The following is a 17,408-nucleotide window of genomic DNA, read 5'->3' as shown; positions in this document are numbered from 1 at the left end:
GCAGCTTACGTTCAGGATCACTGCTAACCTCCTGGCAAACACAATCTCCAGTTTCATATACAGGCAGAAGCAAAAGGTATAGCTGCCTCTTTCCCCAAAGCTCCTGGGGGCATTTATTGCTGCTCTTTCGGTTTTCCTTCATGATGAACACGCAGTGCTGCTTTAGTGATTTAGTGCTCAGCTTCTATATGCACCACAGAAGGAGCCATCAAAAAAAAAAACCAAAACAAAAAACCCCAGACACCCTAGTCATTGTTACGCACCAAGGTAAGCCACAGACTGGAAGCCAGTGTTTGCGATTCCCTGGGGAACACAGTTACTGCTGTAGGCGCAGAGCCCAGGTCAGGGCTCGCTGGCAGTGAGTCTTCATTAGCTGAAATGGTCAACCTCCTCCCGCTGGAAGAAATCCCACTATTCTGGAGAATCATCATCTCGAATGAGAATTAATACTTAGAACTGTTTTTAAAGATTTCTTGGCTGCTTCTGAATTCCTCAGGTGTCTTTACTCAAAGACACTGACTACGCTGCCTTTGGGGAGCAGGGGTAATTTAGAGAGTCCCAGGGAGTCAGCACTGCTCCCTGTCGGAGGACACAGAACCTGAAAAGCCCCAAGAGCATTAGGAAAGCATTAGGCTTTTATAATATAATAATTTTGAGCTTTAGAGCAACCTGGGAGAATCTAGTGTGGTGAAACTTCTTTGTATCAGTCACCAGATACTTACAGAAGTCTTGAATTTTTAGCAATTTGGTTTTTTTAGCTTGAAAACAATTTTTCTTTGAGTTACACTTCTAGAGCATACGGTGCATATAAAATGAAGCTTTACATTACAGAGGAAGAAAAGATACACTTCTATCTGATGTGGCTAATAATCCAAATGTTGGTTAATCCCATGCTTTCTCTTAGAGAATTAATGTTGTGTATGGTGTCCTCCTTCAGTCCTAAAGTCTTTTTCCTCTATATCCTTAGCCCAGGCTCCGGTCCTGCATTTACCTCGCTATATATATAGGCTACGATGAAAGTGTCTTTGTATTTTAACAGTGCTACAAAAGATAGAACCTATGTGAGATAGCTGTGTTTTCCAGTGTTCAATATTTACTCTGTTGTATTAATGTTTCTTGATAGATCTGCTAAACAAAGGTATAGGATGGGAGATGTACACAACTGATGGAGAATGGACAAGAGGTGATTTATTACAGACAGGCAGCAGGTTTCTGACTAAAAAGCAGAAATAAGGAAAGCGTTTTCAGGCCTTCCCTCACAGAAAACAGAGGACAGAAGCTCCCATGGGCTTCCTCTGACTTAATGTTTTCTTGTAAACTTTGTCCTTGTTCAGCAAAAATCCCAACACGGTTTCTGAATGGGGACCTTTTAACAGTATTTCAATGAGCTGTGGTATGATATAAGTTCTTGAAAATATTACAGGTTTTATCAAACAAGCAAGACCCATTTTGTGAATTAACTTTGTTTTAAAGAATCCTAAGATTGCCCTAGACAGTCTTCCATTACAAACTTTCTATTAATTTCTGGATTAATGGCTACTGTGCATTGAAACAAAAGCATCTCACAACCTACACGTTCAGTTGGCTAAAATCTGGGCTGTACAGAAATGTGTAGTTTATTTCATAACCCCTTTTCTGTCTTCATCTTTTTTGTTCCCAATAAGTATAGTTGCTCTATGGGAGAAAAGAATGAATACCCACGCACTACATCTCATTTGATTTGGGCAGAGTGCCTTTATAGGGTAACATACTGTCATCATTAACTTTTTAGCACATTTGTAAGTATCTAGACAAGTTCTCAGTAAATAATGTTGTGTCTTCACAGAAGATTTTGTAAATATGGTGGCTTAAATAGTTCCAAATATCTTTGCACAGGTGTTGGTGACTGAATGAAATGAATTACTGCAACTCAGCCCCTATCCACTGAAATACTGCAGCACGCGCTGAAGCGTAAGTACAGAAGTTAAACTGAGCATGTGCTTCGAGTTCTGCTGCTAAATGGGGTACGTCACCTATTTTTTTGAAAAAAAGCAGGTCTTTCCCCAAATATCTCATTGCGATTATCATGGAGACTGATGACAGCAGTCAATTATTCTCACATAGTGCTGACGATTCATTGATGTGTACAAAGATCAGTGAATATAGTGATGGTTCATGCTGCTTTTCTCCTTTGAGCTATAGCAGTATATGCACATTCAGTTAACAAAAAAAAATAAATAGAATTAATAGCAATGGGTTAAACATTATCTTTTAAATATTCAGGATATCTTCATACAGGAAAGCGGGATTAGAGTTTACCTTTATATTCTAAACTTAAAAGCTATCAAACCCTTTCTGAGAGCAGGAGGATGGGATGTTCCAAAAATAATCATGATGTAGAAATCAATGTTGTGCCCTAAGGTTTGGTGCAAGCGTGCGATCGCCACTGTCATGTACTTTTGTAGTAACAGAGTTGAAAACTAGGGCAGCCCTGAGTGATTTCTGGGGCCTATGCTTGGGCATACTTTAAACATCATTGTCCTTCCTTTTAACCAACATGGCTGCAAACATCAAGGAAGTATTTTAAGAAAATACAAGCTCTGAGAAAAAGCTTTGGTAAATCTCAGTTGTGCACAGAATATGAGAGCAATGCATAATAAAACAAAAATTAGGTAAAAAAGAAAGAAAACCCCATAGGTGAGGTAAGGAACATCCTTCCCATCAACAAAGTTTTTGAAAATAGAGCATTTATTTAAAAGGCATTTCCTTAGTCTATAAAGCTGGTTGTTGCAGTGAAGTAGACCTTTGCATCATGGTTTTGATTTTGAAACTCTACCAAAGTACCTCACTGCAAGGCTGTCAGACAATGTCGGGTAAAACTTTCAGGCTTTTGGATTATTAGGAAATTTTAGTCGATGAGAAAACTTTGGGGCTTTTTAGCTCTTCAAACACTATATTGATTCTTTTCAGATCGCGTAACATTTTCCAACCCATACAGTTAGTGGATTACTGCACGTATAATTAGATTTTGTAAAGTTACCGTGAGAATGTGGGCATGCTGGGGGGGAGCTGCTGGGCACAGAGTACTTGTCCTACCTTCCCTGTAACTCTTCCACTGAATCAGAAATACATGCCTCAGTAAAGGCCTCCCTAATAGAGGTGCCGCATGTACGTTTAAAAAAATGATTGAGAAACCGAGCAAGCATGAAGTGGTTCAGCCAGCAATCAATGACTGGTGACTGAGTTGGGGGTTGGATTTGGACAGATCCCAGAATTCCTCCATGGAGTTTTGCAGCCCTTTTTAATGCCGCTGCGCCGCGGAATGGTGAATGATTAAGTGCTGTCGAATATTCAAGTGAAGAAAAATGGGGGAAAGACCAGGGCTGAGGCCTGGGTGATGTTTCTCCTGGTTTATCCTCTCAGGCAGCATCAAATCATGTACGACCACAGAAAGATATGAACTGTACCAAAGCTTTTTAAGAAATGCCCCCACCCCAAAAGAAGCTTCCCGAACGAAGGCCCTGTGCAAGCTAAAGTAACATTTTTCATCTTTTAAAAATAACAGCGATGCGAAAAATGAAAAACATTTCTCAAGAGAGGCTACAAACAGACGTCTCGGGTGAAGTAACAGTTGGTCTTGATGATGTTAAAGGTCTTTTCCAGCTTAAATGATTCTATGATTTTATGTCAATGAGATCTTAAATTCATTTAAGCTCTGCTTGGGAAAGTGATCTTTTTTTTGCTCTGCTTTCTGAAGGAAAGGCAGGGAGACTCTGACCCGGCGTTTGCTGGTGGGCAGGACTGATGGACTGGCCATCTGGGCAGCGCCTAGTCAAAACCAGGGCATGTGCTGCTTTTTGCCCCCTTGGCCAACCACACAGTGCAGGCCAGAAGATGTGGAAGCAAGCTGGGGTTATTGTAAATTGGGCACAGGTGAAATGGGAGGCAGTGGAGATATTGCCAAGCAGGAGAGGGATATGAGTAGTACAGAAATAAGCATTGGATATTGTGGTTTTATGGGACATAGAGAAGGAATTGAAGGCTTGGAGGGGAAGGGTTTGCAGACATGGAGAACCCGCGGTGGGTAGTGGGGCAGGCAGGAACTGTGAAATTGTATCAGAGGGAGGGAGAAACCAGATTTCATTTATTCTGTTGCTCTTGGACAAACTCATTCAAAATTTGCAATGTCCCATTCCTCTGGTACAAAGGTTGGTAAGTGACAGATTTTACACCAAAAGCAGTAGGTTAGCAATTTCTTACCCAAGTTTCTCTGAAACTTCAGCATAGCTTGACGCTGTCTGGCAGCTGGTTACCATTCCAGCAATGCCAATACTAGCACCATTTGTTAATTTCCATGGTTCAGTCTGCACCATTTTCCTCTTGTTGGAAATGTATTTATGCTGCATGGACCTTGTTATCGGGAAGTGCTTGTACCGCTCTGGGGACATTCAAGCAAGCAGTCGTCCTCCGCCAGGGTGAACAAGTGCACACACTGCAGGGCATGCTGAGCTCTTGGAGGGTTCAGACTGTGTCATAGGAAGATACAGCCCACTCTTATAAGTAAATAACTAATAAATATCAGATCTTATGACAGCAAAGACTCTGTTCCAAATAATTTCTTCTGGAGGGAGAGTACCTTCCTTACCCCTACAGGAAAGTGCCTTCAGCCACTCACACTGGGGAGAGGGGTGCAAGAGGCAGCATGATCTGGGAAACTGAGCACCAGGAAAGGCTTTAGTGCCTGTGCCCTCCCAAACCAGTCAGTGCGCAGCATGGGCTCCTGTGCCCTGACAGGGGTAGGGTACCTTGCGGGCCCCAGGAAGCGGGGCCGCAGGGACACTGCTGTACCTCTGAGGCCTCTTTGCTGGGGCTGGGGTGCCTCAGATTTGGGCATTGTGGTTTTCAACATCACAGCACTCATGTCTGGCCCCAGCCTTTCCCACTGAAATGCTTTACGAGCTAAATATTTCATCGACTGCCTGGTCTGTGCCTGGTGGTAGTCATCTCAAATAGATGCTCCGCATCTAAAAAGACTGAATGCTTCGCTTGAGGCAAACATAATAAGCTGTCTTGCACACTCCACAGCTAATAAAATATTAAATACATTTTGGCACCCAGAAATAAATATCGGTTCAAAATTCTCATCACATGTATCTCCCTCTCCTTAATTCCCTTTCTTCCTGCTGCTTTACACTGAAGTGCTGCTGCTCAGACTAAACGGTTGGTTGTCACCAGGCTGTGACACGGGGAAGCGAGCAGAGCACAAGTGCCGTACGGTTATTATCTGTTGGGAGGTAACGAAGTGATCGAATCGGGCGCCAGTGATGTGCTCGCAGCACGTGCCATGCAGAGGAAGCCAGCCTGTGAAACATCTGCCCCACATCTCAAAGTTGCTCGATGGGAACTACGTTCACTTAAAAGCTGAAGTTAAAAGTGGAGCCTTGCCATATAAACCAAGCTAGAATAAAAAAAGAGTACAGTAGCCATAAACTGCTACAAAGATATTAATAATTTAGTTGTTAAATTCTTATTTTAAAACTGTTTGTATATAGTTTAAAAATCACTGTTGTAATACCACTGTGTTAATGCAAGGTAACCATGCCTTTCCAGTACTGAGTCTTGTTTTAATTCTCAGGGCTATGATTTTATTTGATTTGCTCCTCCTCCCACCCTGAGGCAAACTGAAACAGTAATAAAAACATCTGACTGAAATCTACCCAGGTCAGCAGGTCCCGAGTCAAAGCTCCTTGAAATCAAAGGATATAGTGCTGCCGGATTTAATAGGCTTTGAGTCAAGCTCCTAAAACCTGCTCCTGCAAACACTTGCGTACATGTGCTTAGCTCCCAAGGGGCCTGCTCCTGGCTGGGGAACGCATCACTTAAGAATTTCACGTGTGAGGAACTGGGGCTGATGTTGGTACCTGCGGTTGCCTGCCCTGGGGACTGCTGCTGTGGGGAGGCCAGCGGGGCGGGTCAAGCTTTGCCCGCGTTTACACCCTGGCCCCAGAAACCCTTCCTTCGGTCTCTAAGGGCAGCGTGATTGCCGTTAGAGCTGGATGAAATGATGCAGCAAATGCAGCACGTACAAACCCTGCACGTAGCACTTGTCAGCTGAATGCTTTCCCTGGGCCCTGAAGGCAGTAATTAGTAAAATACATATTTTTTTTCTCACTGATGGACGTTCGCAAGTCACGAGCATAATATTGCACGCTGTTGTCAAGCGGTCACAACAGCTGTAAGCAGTGATCCTTTCACATAATGAACTGCTGGGTTTGGTTTGTGGAGGTGTCCAGGGGCGGCTGCCCGCTCCCTGCCCCCTGTCCGCTGGGCTAGGGAGGAGGGCTTGGGGTTTGCTAGCCACAGAGGAATGTGGCACCTATTTTTCTGGGCCTACCTAGCCCCTAGCTCTCCCGGCCCTGCGCAGCCCCTCTGGGACCTGGTAACAGCAGTGCAATGGACTAACTGTGACCCAGCAGCTACATCTATAATAGCATTTTTCTTGACTAATATTACCAACGTAGCGTTTTCTTTGGCATTGATAACATTGCAATAAATTTCTTGGCTGGCCAATGCCTAACTGGAAACTTGTTAGAAACTTACTTGATAATAAAACTGTTGCCTGAATACATGGGAAAAGTTTTCGCCACAGGTCAGCCCAGGCATTTAAAGCAAGCGCTACCTCCACCGAGGGGCAGGAGCGCAGGGCCAAGCCCTGCTGCACCCCTGCCTTTGAGCCTGTTGCTGCAGGAGAAAACAGGGCCTGGCGTGAGCCTCGTGTCCCAAAGCACGGAGCCCGTCACTGCTGACCACTGCAAGCCCTGGGGTGCTGTTTTCCAGCCCCAGCTGGGCATGAGCTCCATGGCAGCCTCAAACATAATAGCCAAGGTGTGCGCTTGTGTGTCTTGCAGTAGCTTTGATGTCAAGACTCCCCAAAGGCAGGAACACTTAGAATCACAGAATCATTTAGGCTGGAAAAGACCTTTAACATCATCAAGACCAACTGTTACTTCACCCGAGACGTCTGTTTGTAGCCTCTCTTGAGAAATGTTTTTCATTTTTCGCATCGCTGTTATTTTTAAAAGATGAAAAATGTTACTTTAGCTTGCACAGGGCCTTCGTTCGGGAAGCTTCTTTTGGGGTGGGGGCATTTCTTAAAAAGCTTTGGTACAGTTCATATCTTTCTGTGGTCGTACATGATTTGATGCTGCCTGAGAGGATAAACCAGGAGAAACATCACCCAGGCCTCAGCCCTGGTCTTTCCCCCATTTTTCTTCACTTGAATATTCGACAGCACTTAATCATTCACCATTCCGCGGCGCAGCGGCATTTTATCCAAGGGCTTAGTCGAACACGCAATTTCGACAACCATAAGCTCTTACATGGTAGCTCCGTCCTTTAAAGGAGGAGAAGCCAATGCGAGGCGCGTTGCCTGGGTGGGTGATTTTTTTTTTTTAACCTTTTTCCTTGTTTGTTTTTTTTTTCCAATTCCAAGCGGCCGGCTCCCTCCCGGCGCTGAGGCCCGCCGGCCCCGCCGCTGCCGCCGGGGAGGGCGGCGGGGGGCTGCCGGAGGTGCCGCGGTGGGGCGGGGCGGCAGGTTGGGGCCGCCGCGCTGCTGAAGGGGACGGCGGGGCCGCCCTGCCTCCATCCCGCCCCCCCCCGCCCCTCCCCGGTGCGGCGGGGAGGGCGGAGAGCGCCCGCCGGAGCGGAGCGGCGCGGCGTGGCCTGAGCGGCGGCGGCGGCGGCGGCGGGTGGGGGCCGCTCCCGCTCCCGGGCGGTACCTGTGGGAGCGCTGGGCCGGGCCGGGCTGTGCTGTGCCCGCTCCCCGGCCGGGCGGGGGTGCCGGGGGTCCCAGCGGCGGCGGGGGGCGCTGGGTGGCCGAGTGCCGGCGGCGGCGGGGGATGCGGGTGCCGTCGGTGCCGGGTGCGGGGCGGAGGCTGGGCGTTGCCCGCCGGGAGCCCCGCGGTGGCGGCAGTCCAGGGTCCGGCCGCCGGTAGTTTACCCAAAGTGGTGTCAAAACGGACTTTGATGGCGTGGTCACGTCCTTGTCGTTTACGAGCAGGGCTCCGGAGGACGCGGCGCTGGTGGGACGAGGGCCTGGCCGTGCCTTTGGAGCAAGGACCAGCCCTCCCCGGGAGTTCCCGCTGGATGGACGGAGGCGAGCTGATGGCATCATGTCTACAACATGCTCTTTGCACTTAAACAGCCCCCTCCGTGCTGGTAGGTCAGACGGGTTTCTTGCTCCCATCTCATCTTGCTCAGGACCTACAAGGAGGCGCGGGGTAGCCTGGCGCTGCGTTGCGGGAGGGCTGGGCTGTGTCCCCACGCAGCTGTCACAATGCGCGGGGACCCATGGGGTGACCGGTGGCTGTGGGCAGGACTGGCCTTCAGCATCGTGAGCTTAGGCTGCGGAGGAAAGGAAGGAGAGCTGGGCTTTGAGGTGGGGTTTTTCAGGACAGGCAGCGGTGGTGACACCTTACTCCTCCCATCATCTCACAGTGAGGTTGCTAGCAACAAAGTCCTCAGAACTCAGCAAAACCGGGGTGCTGCTCCAGGTGGGCACCCATGGGATCACCTGACAAGAGGTCATACTGCGTAAAGCGACGTGAGTGATGCAGAGCGGGAAGGTAAATGGCATGGCTGCTTCTCTGAAAGCTGCGTTCCTGCTGCAGGGACAACATGAGGCAACTGTTATTTGTTGGCTGAGGTGGTGTCAGGGTTTCTTGTCTGCCCCTGCTCTGCCACAAGTACCTTCTCCAAGCTTCAGCACAAACCGGTACTGGGCGGGTTACCTTGATCTGGCACTTGTAAAATACAGATTTAGTCGTGTAAGATCAGCCATGGCAAAAACCGTAAAACATTTAGAAACATCTCATGCTTTCACATAGTTCAGGAAGTAGGAGTCCAAATTAGGTTTCTAAATATTGTAATTTTTAAAAAAGGAAAAATACTATAGTCTTAAGAGAGTGGCATTTTTAACCTTCAGGTACAGACATATTAGTTTTCTTCTGAACATGATGTCCTGCTGAGAAAATTCTTTCTTTAAAATCACTTTGGTTTGTCCGTGTCGCACAGGGAGTTGGGTGGAGCCTTGTGACACTGGTGTCTCTGGGAACAAGGTGGTTTCATAGGCAGGGCCCCGCGGGGGAGAGCCGGCAGGGGCAGTGCCGCCAGGCTGCGCGGGGCACGACTGCCTCGCCTGGCTGCCGGCCGCCCCGCTCCTCGGGTGCGAAAGCGCCAACTCTGTTAGAAGCTGGCACGTTAGGAGTGATGAAATTCAAGAAAAATACTGGGGGAGAGCTGTGAGACAGAGTGATTTTTAAGGCTGACGCAGTTTTTTATTGCAATTCTGGGCAGCTTTCATACAGCTGGAGCATCTGGTCGTTAACTCCACACTTTGTTCTCTTACGCCTCGGCTGATTTCTGCCAATCATTAGTAATGCAGTTGTGATTTTAAAACGTGGGTCTGTGTTTTCCTACGCATTCCTACGTGAGATGTGGAGAAACGGGTCTTCTGCAGCATTCCTAATTCTGATTCCCAGTTTTACAATTGGCTTCTGTACAGGGAGATTAAAGAACAGAATGGGGTTGTGTGCTGCTGTTCTTGTACTCTTCTCTGGTTGATTTTGGGCCGATCCTGGCCATCTCCTTCAAACTTTCATTTGTGTTAACCCAGCAGGGCCTTTGCCTTCGTAAGGGCATCACAAAGCAAACCAACGTACCTTATTCGTACCTTATGATCTGCAGCTCCATATGTTCGCAGTTGAATCTGGTGACAGATACTACAATAAAACATGACCCTGTCAGACTGAGATACTGATCCACTCTTTTACCTGCTGCTGCTCATCAGTTCTCACTGGCACGGTCCCCAGGCTGGGCAGCAGCCAGTGATAATGGCAGGAGGGGCTTGCTTGCTTGTAAAGTTTTGTGCATCCCCGTTCATTGTCTTTGGCTGCCACCTGTGGAGGACACTAATATGTCTTTATAAACACGGCTAGATCTTTAGTTTTAGCAGAAGTATAAGTAGCCTGATGTTTTAACGTGTTCCTGAAGGTGGGCTATTAATAGGTAGGCTGTGACTCCACAATTTACTTGTTGGGATGGAAGTTTTGTGGTATATACGGGGAAAATACCAGTTTCTGCTCTAGTTCATTCAAAACTGCGCCACACCATTGTAATAAACCAAGAGGCTGCTTCGGTTGGACCCAGTGCCATGGTTCAGAGCAGTCTAACCTCGGTGCGGGACTTGGCCAGTTTCTCTGACACCCTTTGGTGGCATGCCTTGCATTTTCCCCTGCTGTGGGGAAAATCTTTGTGGGGGTCTTCTTCAGGCTATAGATTTGCAGCTAATACATATGGGGGGATGGGCTGATAATTGCAAGAACTGCAGGCTTTGCTGAAAGATGTGTTCAACCTGTATCTTTCCATGCAGGGCAAGGACATAGCTGTACATCGACATTAAAAACTTTGTATCTGTCACTCACCAGTCTTGAGCATTATTTTGTACTTGAGTTCTTGGAGAGTTTCAGATTTCCTCTATGACCATTAGCTTTTCCTTTCTCTGGATCAAGGCATTCCTCTGTAATTTCTGTAGCTGGGTTCCTTAAATCTTGACTAAACTTCCTGCATATGGAGTTTTTGTGAAGCTCTGCATCTTCTTCATGCCCATTCTACAACCTCACTCTGAGGCCTCACTTGCTAAGGAAATCCACCTCTTATTCATCCGGAAAACAGGTTTCATCAACAGTAGGCATCCCGCTCTTGTTTGTGTGAGGGTAGGTTAAGTTAATGTTCTCCCTTGTCCGTGGTCTGGCAGAGAGCCTGTACTGATAAATGTCTGCATTTTTGTATTCTGAAACATTGGGGAAAAAAACACTGGGCATTGAAAACTCAAGCAGAATTAACACATTTTATATATTTCTTTCTAAATTTGGAGAAAATAGTAGTACATACAGTTGCTTGGACAAGCAGCTAAGTTAAAACGAGAGCAGAACCTGTAAGAAGTCTTCAGCATCCTCCTCTTTCCTTCAGGCTCCTCTCTGAGCTGCATGCAATGCTGGTAAATAAACTGCTGTATTGGAGGGAGGATTTCAGGACAGGCTGACTGGGTACAGTTTTACTTTCATGAAATTAGACAGCTACCAAGCACACAGTGTTCTTTACTTCTAAGAAGACATTTTTTTTCCTGGACGGAAAGTAACCTTGTGGCTGCTGAGGACTGTATCTACTAGTGTTGCTGTTTTCTGAACTATTGGTATTTTCACCTAAAGGTTCCTTGCTGTACTTTACCTTTGCTTGCTGCATCAGCTGTCCTCTTATTGAAAAGCCTTTTAAAGTAAACTAGAGGTCATGCCCGGTTCTGAGAAGCGAGTGTGTTATTCCCCCATTTGGTTACAAACTGGTTTAGAAGCCTGAAAAAGTTTTATCAATTCTTGCCAGGGGGAGGGGGTTTGGAACAACCAAGCCTTTGAAATTCCAGCCTGTACCCTGAGAGAGATAACCAGGGGACTTTCATTTACATGCTAATCCTGCACAGCAGCTGTTTGCAGTTCCTGCATCCAGCCCTTTCCAATCTGTAGCTCTTATCTTTTGTTGGCAGTAAGGGACAGGAGAGGGAGAGGGTGGCCCTGCGTGGAATGAGGGCTCCATTTTTGCTCTTCATTGCCTGAATTGTTATGGTGTATTTAGGTATTTCAGTGACTGTCTGAGGTAGCTGGATCTTGGGAATCGTGCTTGTCTTAAAATAACTCAGGCTTTTAAAAACTTTCTTTTTTCTGTGATTAGAAGGAGACTTTATAATAGACATTACTCCAGTGTGTCTGCTCTGTAGGATTTGCAGAAAACTGGATGTTAAGGAGAAGCAGAAATATAAAACTGGTGGATTGGATCGCTTTGAGAGCCCCTGCCTGGGGTTGCTCTGCACAGGGAGCCTCCGAGTCCTGCAGCAGTGGAGGCGATGCTGAGCACTGAGTGAATGATTCATCCCTCTACCATTTACATGCCGCTGGTCTGTTCAAAACTGCAGAATATCCAAAGGCATAATATCATGTATCCTTGTGAATAACATCCCACCTTGTTAGGGAGAGGAAGGGCAGATGTCGGATGTTCTAGGTTTCTGTTTCTCTCCAGAGAGCCACCGTGCAGGAAGACCTGGAAAGGCTGGAAGAGTGGGCTAACAAGAACCGTATAAAGTTCAACAATGATGAATGTAAGGTCTTGCACCTGGGAAAATGTAATCCAGGAGTGCAGCACAGGCTGGGATCTACCTGGCTGGCAAGAAGCTCTGTGGAAAGCTCAACACAAGCGAACAGTGTGCTGCTGCAGCCAAGAAGGCCAACAGGATGCTGGGCTGCATCAAAAAGGGCATCGCCAGCAGAGATAAAGAAGTCATCATCCCACTCTACTCAGCGCTTGTCAGGCCACACCTGGAGTACTGTGTACAGTTCTGGTCCCCGCTATACAAAAAAGATGTGGACAGGCTGGAAGGGGTCCAGAGAAGGGCCACAAAGACAATCAAAGGACAGGGAAGCCTGCCATGTGAGGAGAGGCTAAGGGAATGGGATTTGTTCAGCCTTGAGAAAAGGAGGCTATGGGAGACCTTATCACCATGTTCCAGTTTTTAAAGGGTGGCTACAAAGAAGATGGAGACTCCCTTTTTTCAAGGAATCACATGGAATAATGAGGGTAATAGGTACAAGTTACTCCTGGGGAGATTCTGACTGTACATGAGGAAAATTTTTCACAGTGAGGACAGTCACCCATTGGAATAATCTCCCCAGAGAAGTGGTGGATTCCCCGACATTGGACACTTTTAAGATTCGGCTGTACAGGGTGCTGGGTCATCTTGTCTAGACCGTCCTTTGACTAGGAAAGGTTGGACCAGATGATACTTGCGGTCCCTTCCAACCTGGTATTCTATGATTCTATGATTATTACATGGAGGACGTAAATATTTAAGTGATTAGGTACAGTTTGGTTTACCTCTGCTGGTATGTCAGTTGGGTCACCTGCCTTGAGTTTGAGTATTACAGAGAGTAATGTTCATTGTTTCCATGATAATGACAACACTGTGATTATCTGACTATTTTCCCTATGCACTTGGATGATAAAGGTCCAGGTCTCAGCAGCAACTCCGAGAGGGAGAAGGGAAAACGGGAGAACTTTTAAGCTTAGGCAAAAGATGGAGCACTCCAGATGCTGGCGTATTACCCTTCCTATGTTCTTGCTGAAATCGTCCTTAACTGGACTTACTGTGGAAGGAGGTTGGCATTCCGCATACAGCACACTTGCCCAAGCAGTGGCCCCACAGTATGCCTGGGATTAGGTGCTGCATATAAATTATTGCAGCCTGCCATTCAATCTGATGTCCTAAGTGCTGTATCATCCTTTTACCTTTGGCAAAGTCAAATACTGTCAAATACTGTGGGTGAACGGGCAAGCAGACTGCTGCAAGGTCAGTGCTACAGATTCATCTGACTTCGTGATAATGTGTAACTTTGACATCTTTATGGATGCTAAGTTTTATTTATTGATCCTCTTCACAGAGTCCCAGTTGTGAAGCTGTCTGTGCTGTACTGGGGACAAGTGGGACAACTTGTTAAATGCAGATACTTTCTTGGTAAGTAGCATACTGAGCTTCTCTTGCGGATACCAAGGGAAAACTAAAAGCCTCCCGGCTGACGGAGGGTTACAAGGAGTCATATTTGAACCTAAAAGAGTTTGGAAAGTGAGGAGCCTGGCTCTGTGACAGCAGAAATTACTCACCGTGTTCAGTTGGGCAAAGCTGCACTAAGCTATTTTGAAAAGTATGACTGACTTTTAATCTGGTGACTGCAATAACAGAAAGTGTTATAGAAAGCAATTCCTTGCAGTATAGTACTGAACTTCAAGGAGATTTTTTCAAAGGTCTTATGGATGAAAATCATTTAAATGGTAGCAGGAACTTATTTGCCTGTGATAGCTAAAGATGTTGCATAACAGCAAAGCTCTTTCTCTTATGCTTGTCTTCATCGTATGAAGATGTATTCCATAGAGGCAGGCAAAACTCACATTTATCCCTTTGTAATTCTTTCTTATTGATTATTTTAATACTTTAAGTCTTATTTATCTAAATAAAAGTGCAATTTTATTGCTATTGATGCTTTTTTCCCTGTATTTTATATTGTATAATGGTGAATTGCAGGCGTTTTCTTACTATTGTTTTGTTTCCTTCAGTGGTTAGAAATGAACTTACCTTGGCAGGAAACAGTCAGCAAGGCTGGCAAAGAGACTGTTTAGCCCTCTCATGCAAGGTGAGTTAGCTCTGTGGTACGACACCCTTGATGTTCAGGTGAAACAACACCTGAACTTGTCTTCGGGAGCTTCCAGTTCCAGGGGTATGGAAAGGAATTGATTGTTTTAGGACTCTTAAAACAATGCACAGTATTGATAGTATCGAATTGAAATAAAGTGTTTAAAAGCATATTGACTATATGTCCACTGAAATTGAGCACAACTAGGAACTTGTATTTCTAAGATGAATTAAATTAACATTTCACTTACTGTAAAAACAGTCTTGAAAAAGAGAAGATATGTAAAGGTTCTGCTATGTGACGGTGCTGCTTTAACTCGTGGTGGACAGTGTAACAGTAGATTGGAGCTCCCTAACCTCTGCCTGCAGCTCAGCACAGCAGCTTGTCACGTGGGGAACTGCATCTGCCGAGGTTTTGGCCTGAGCCTTGACCCATCTACGCAGTGGTTTCTGAAACACAACTGGCAACAGATTAGAGCTTGGACACTGAAAGAAACAGGCTCCTATTAGACAATTTTGCCTTGTGCCATTACTGAATGAAACATCGTGTTGGGAATAAAATGAAGTTTTTTTTTTCCCCTTTGAGGGCATGAGCGTTGTGAGGAAAGCTAGAGATGTTAAAATCCCTGTTAGAGCTTAACGCTCTGGAGATGAGTTAGGTAGAGAGGATTTAAATGGCACTTTACCATGTATGTGCAAGCAGTGGTTGTCAGAAAAACAGGAAAGCAGTCAGAAGATTGAGGGCAACTTCGCTTGCCATCATTTATGTGCCAGCAATTATTAACTCAAGTAGAGCAGGCAAACTATAAAACTTACTGCAGTGACTTGGAAAGTACCATGCTCTATAAATAATGAAATGCAACAGTCAAGAACTTAAACTAGGGTCGATAACTTTGCTTTTAAGCTCAACTAGTAATCAATTTGGAACAATTTAGTTGTCTTGCATGCCTTGCTATCTAGAAGTTTTATAGCCTCTCCCTTCTGTGTAGGACAGTCAGACAAACATTTGATTTAGCCCAAATGAAAAGGCAGAGGTAAGAACATGGGAACAGAGGTAAATCCTGCAGACGAAGATGCTGACCCATGGAATTTTTCCCTACCTGCCTTAGGAGATGTTTGTCCTTCTACTTACATTCTCTCCTTCTTTCTGCTAGACATGAACTGTTCTGCTGGTGTCCCCTAACAGAAGAGGAAAGGAAATTTCCAGTTGTAGGATGGAAACATCTTAAAACAATGATAAAATACTAACTAAAGCTGGCTACCATTTAACAGACCTCCTTTAAAAAGTGCAAAAAAGGATAACATATTAAAGAATATGGCTCCAAAGTAGATTAAAAAATCCAAATCTGAATAGTCGTTAGATGAAGTGTCAGAGATGAAACTCTGACAAAATACGTTGTTATATCAACTTCGGCGTAGAGCATCTGCGTAGTTGGGGAATCTGAGGTTTATATCTACAATATTTACAGTTCCGGCTAATAGCTAATTTACATAGCTAATTGTCACCGGTAGTGTAGTGAGAAGGAATTAGACAGAATATCTGTGTACCTCCTGTGCAGTACTTTCACTGGATTAAGACTGTGCTGGCAGGTATCAGCAATGGTGGGTTATAGATGCTATTAGTGATTCTTTGCCATGTTAGATACTTCGAGCTACCTATTTGTCCAGAAGAGCAAGTGGAAATTATTTTTATTAATGTTTTATTAATGGTAAATATTGAAATTGGATACACACAATATATTACTATTAGAAAATATTGAATTATTCAGATGTCTGAATTGCTTTCAGGCATTTCCTCGGCCTCTGGTCTCTAAGCATGTTCTGTAAGCGTTTTAAGTTTCATCAGTGCCTGCAGTTGATAGACATAGGTATAAAGCTCATGAGTTTTTTATAAACCTCCATGGGCATAAATGTGCTTTCTCGGGAAGTGAAGGGAACCCTTCCTCTTATTCATTTAATAAAAAGCTATTACAATAAAAATCTCACCAATAGCTTAGCTCTCTTCTGTGTTGGGTAAAACTACAAATGCTAGCAATAGGGTTTATGTTACAGGCATGCTACCTGCACTGCCTACTCTTAAAATACACTGGCACATGTTGCAGTGTGTCATTATGCACAAAAGAAACTCACTGAAATTTATTAAAGTGATTTACAATCACTTCTCTAAAATGCTGAAATGTTCTGATACAGAGCTAAAGGTATGAAAACGTTTGTACGTACTTCAGGTTTCAGAAGCCCTTTTAAGTCTTTCTGCCAGGAACGCCAGCCACCACTTCTGAGTGCTGGCACTCCAGTCCTGCAAACTGTTTTCTGAACAGGTAGTGATGTTTTTATGAACTAGCAGAAAGAGGAGAGAAGCTTGTCACCGTGAACCTGGTTCTCCTAAGTCAGCTGCTAGACTGGGGAAGTCCCATCGTACCTGTGAAGCACCATTTGCCTGCAAACAGGATTGATTTCCTCTGCAAATATTTGCCTGTGATCAGGTTACTGGATCGGAGTCCCCGTTTCCCCCGGTATATAAAGCAAATAAATAAGGCTTAACATCTTTGCCATGATTATGTTTTCAAAGGCTATTTACAAAAAAATCTTTAACTTTGGCTGACCTTAGTACAACGTCATCGGGTGAAGCTGTAGGGAACAGTTGGTTTCTGTGCAGCACAGTCTTTATTTTGGCTGGCAGTCTATTAACTCTTTTAAGCGGGTAAGCTCATGCCAGCAAAGTTAGGCGTATCATAAGATTCTGCTCTGCCTGTATAGAGGAAGTAGCCTGAGAAACAGCTTTGTAGGTTAGTAAACAAAAAAAACATGTACCAGAATTTGCAGCTGACCAGTTCTGATTCTTGAGGAGTTTGACAAAAGCACCCTGTCAGGTAGTTCGTTCCTAGAGTTGTCCTGCTTTAGAAAGGATGGTGCTCTAGCTCTGTCAGCACTGCCTTGAACACAGCCATCCACTGCTGCTTTCCCTAACCTCTCAAGGGAAAAAACGCAAAGCAGCTTTTGTTTCTTGTGAATACCTTCTAGTGACTGCATGCTCAAGCCTCCTTGAGCAACAACAGAATGACACTGAGAATTAGTGTCACTCCTGCCCAAAGGCTGTACAACAGCTGCCACACAAGGTTCTTAGGTGGTGGTTGTGTGGTGC

General features: G+C 45.2%; 1 protein-coding gene across 1 annotated transcript in view; it reads left to right on the top strand.

Moving 5' to 3' along the window:
* AKAP19 (A-kinase anchoring protein 19) overlaps nucleotides 1-17,408 on the top strand; it is a 39,572-nt gene that overhangs the window by 18,785 nt on the left and 3,379 nt on the right. Inside the window, exons 3-6 of the mRNA XM_075093942.1 lie at nucleotides 1,876-1,950; nucleotides 8,039-8,196; nucleotides 13,521-13,594; nucleotides 14,191-14,267. The gene's annotated coding sequence lies outside the window, so the exon portion shown is untranslated. The remainder of the gene's footprint in view (nucleotides 1-1,875; nucleotides 1,951-8,038; nucleotides 8,197-13,520; nucleotides 13,595-14,190; nucleotides 14,268-17,408) is intronic.

Source organism: Phalacrocorax aristotelis, chromosome 5, assembly GCF_949628215.1.
Source record: "Phalacrocorax aristotelis chromosome 5, bGulAri2.1, whole genome shotgun sequence".
Lineage (NCBI taxonomy): Eukaryota > Metazoa > Chordata > Aves > Suliformes > Phalacrocoracidae > Phalacrocorax > Phalacrocorax aristotelis.
Note: the sequence above shows the minus strand (reverse complement) of the source record. Positions and strands in the feature narration are given on the sequence as shown.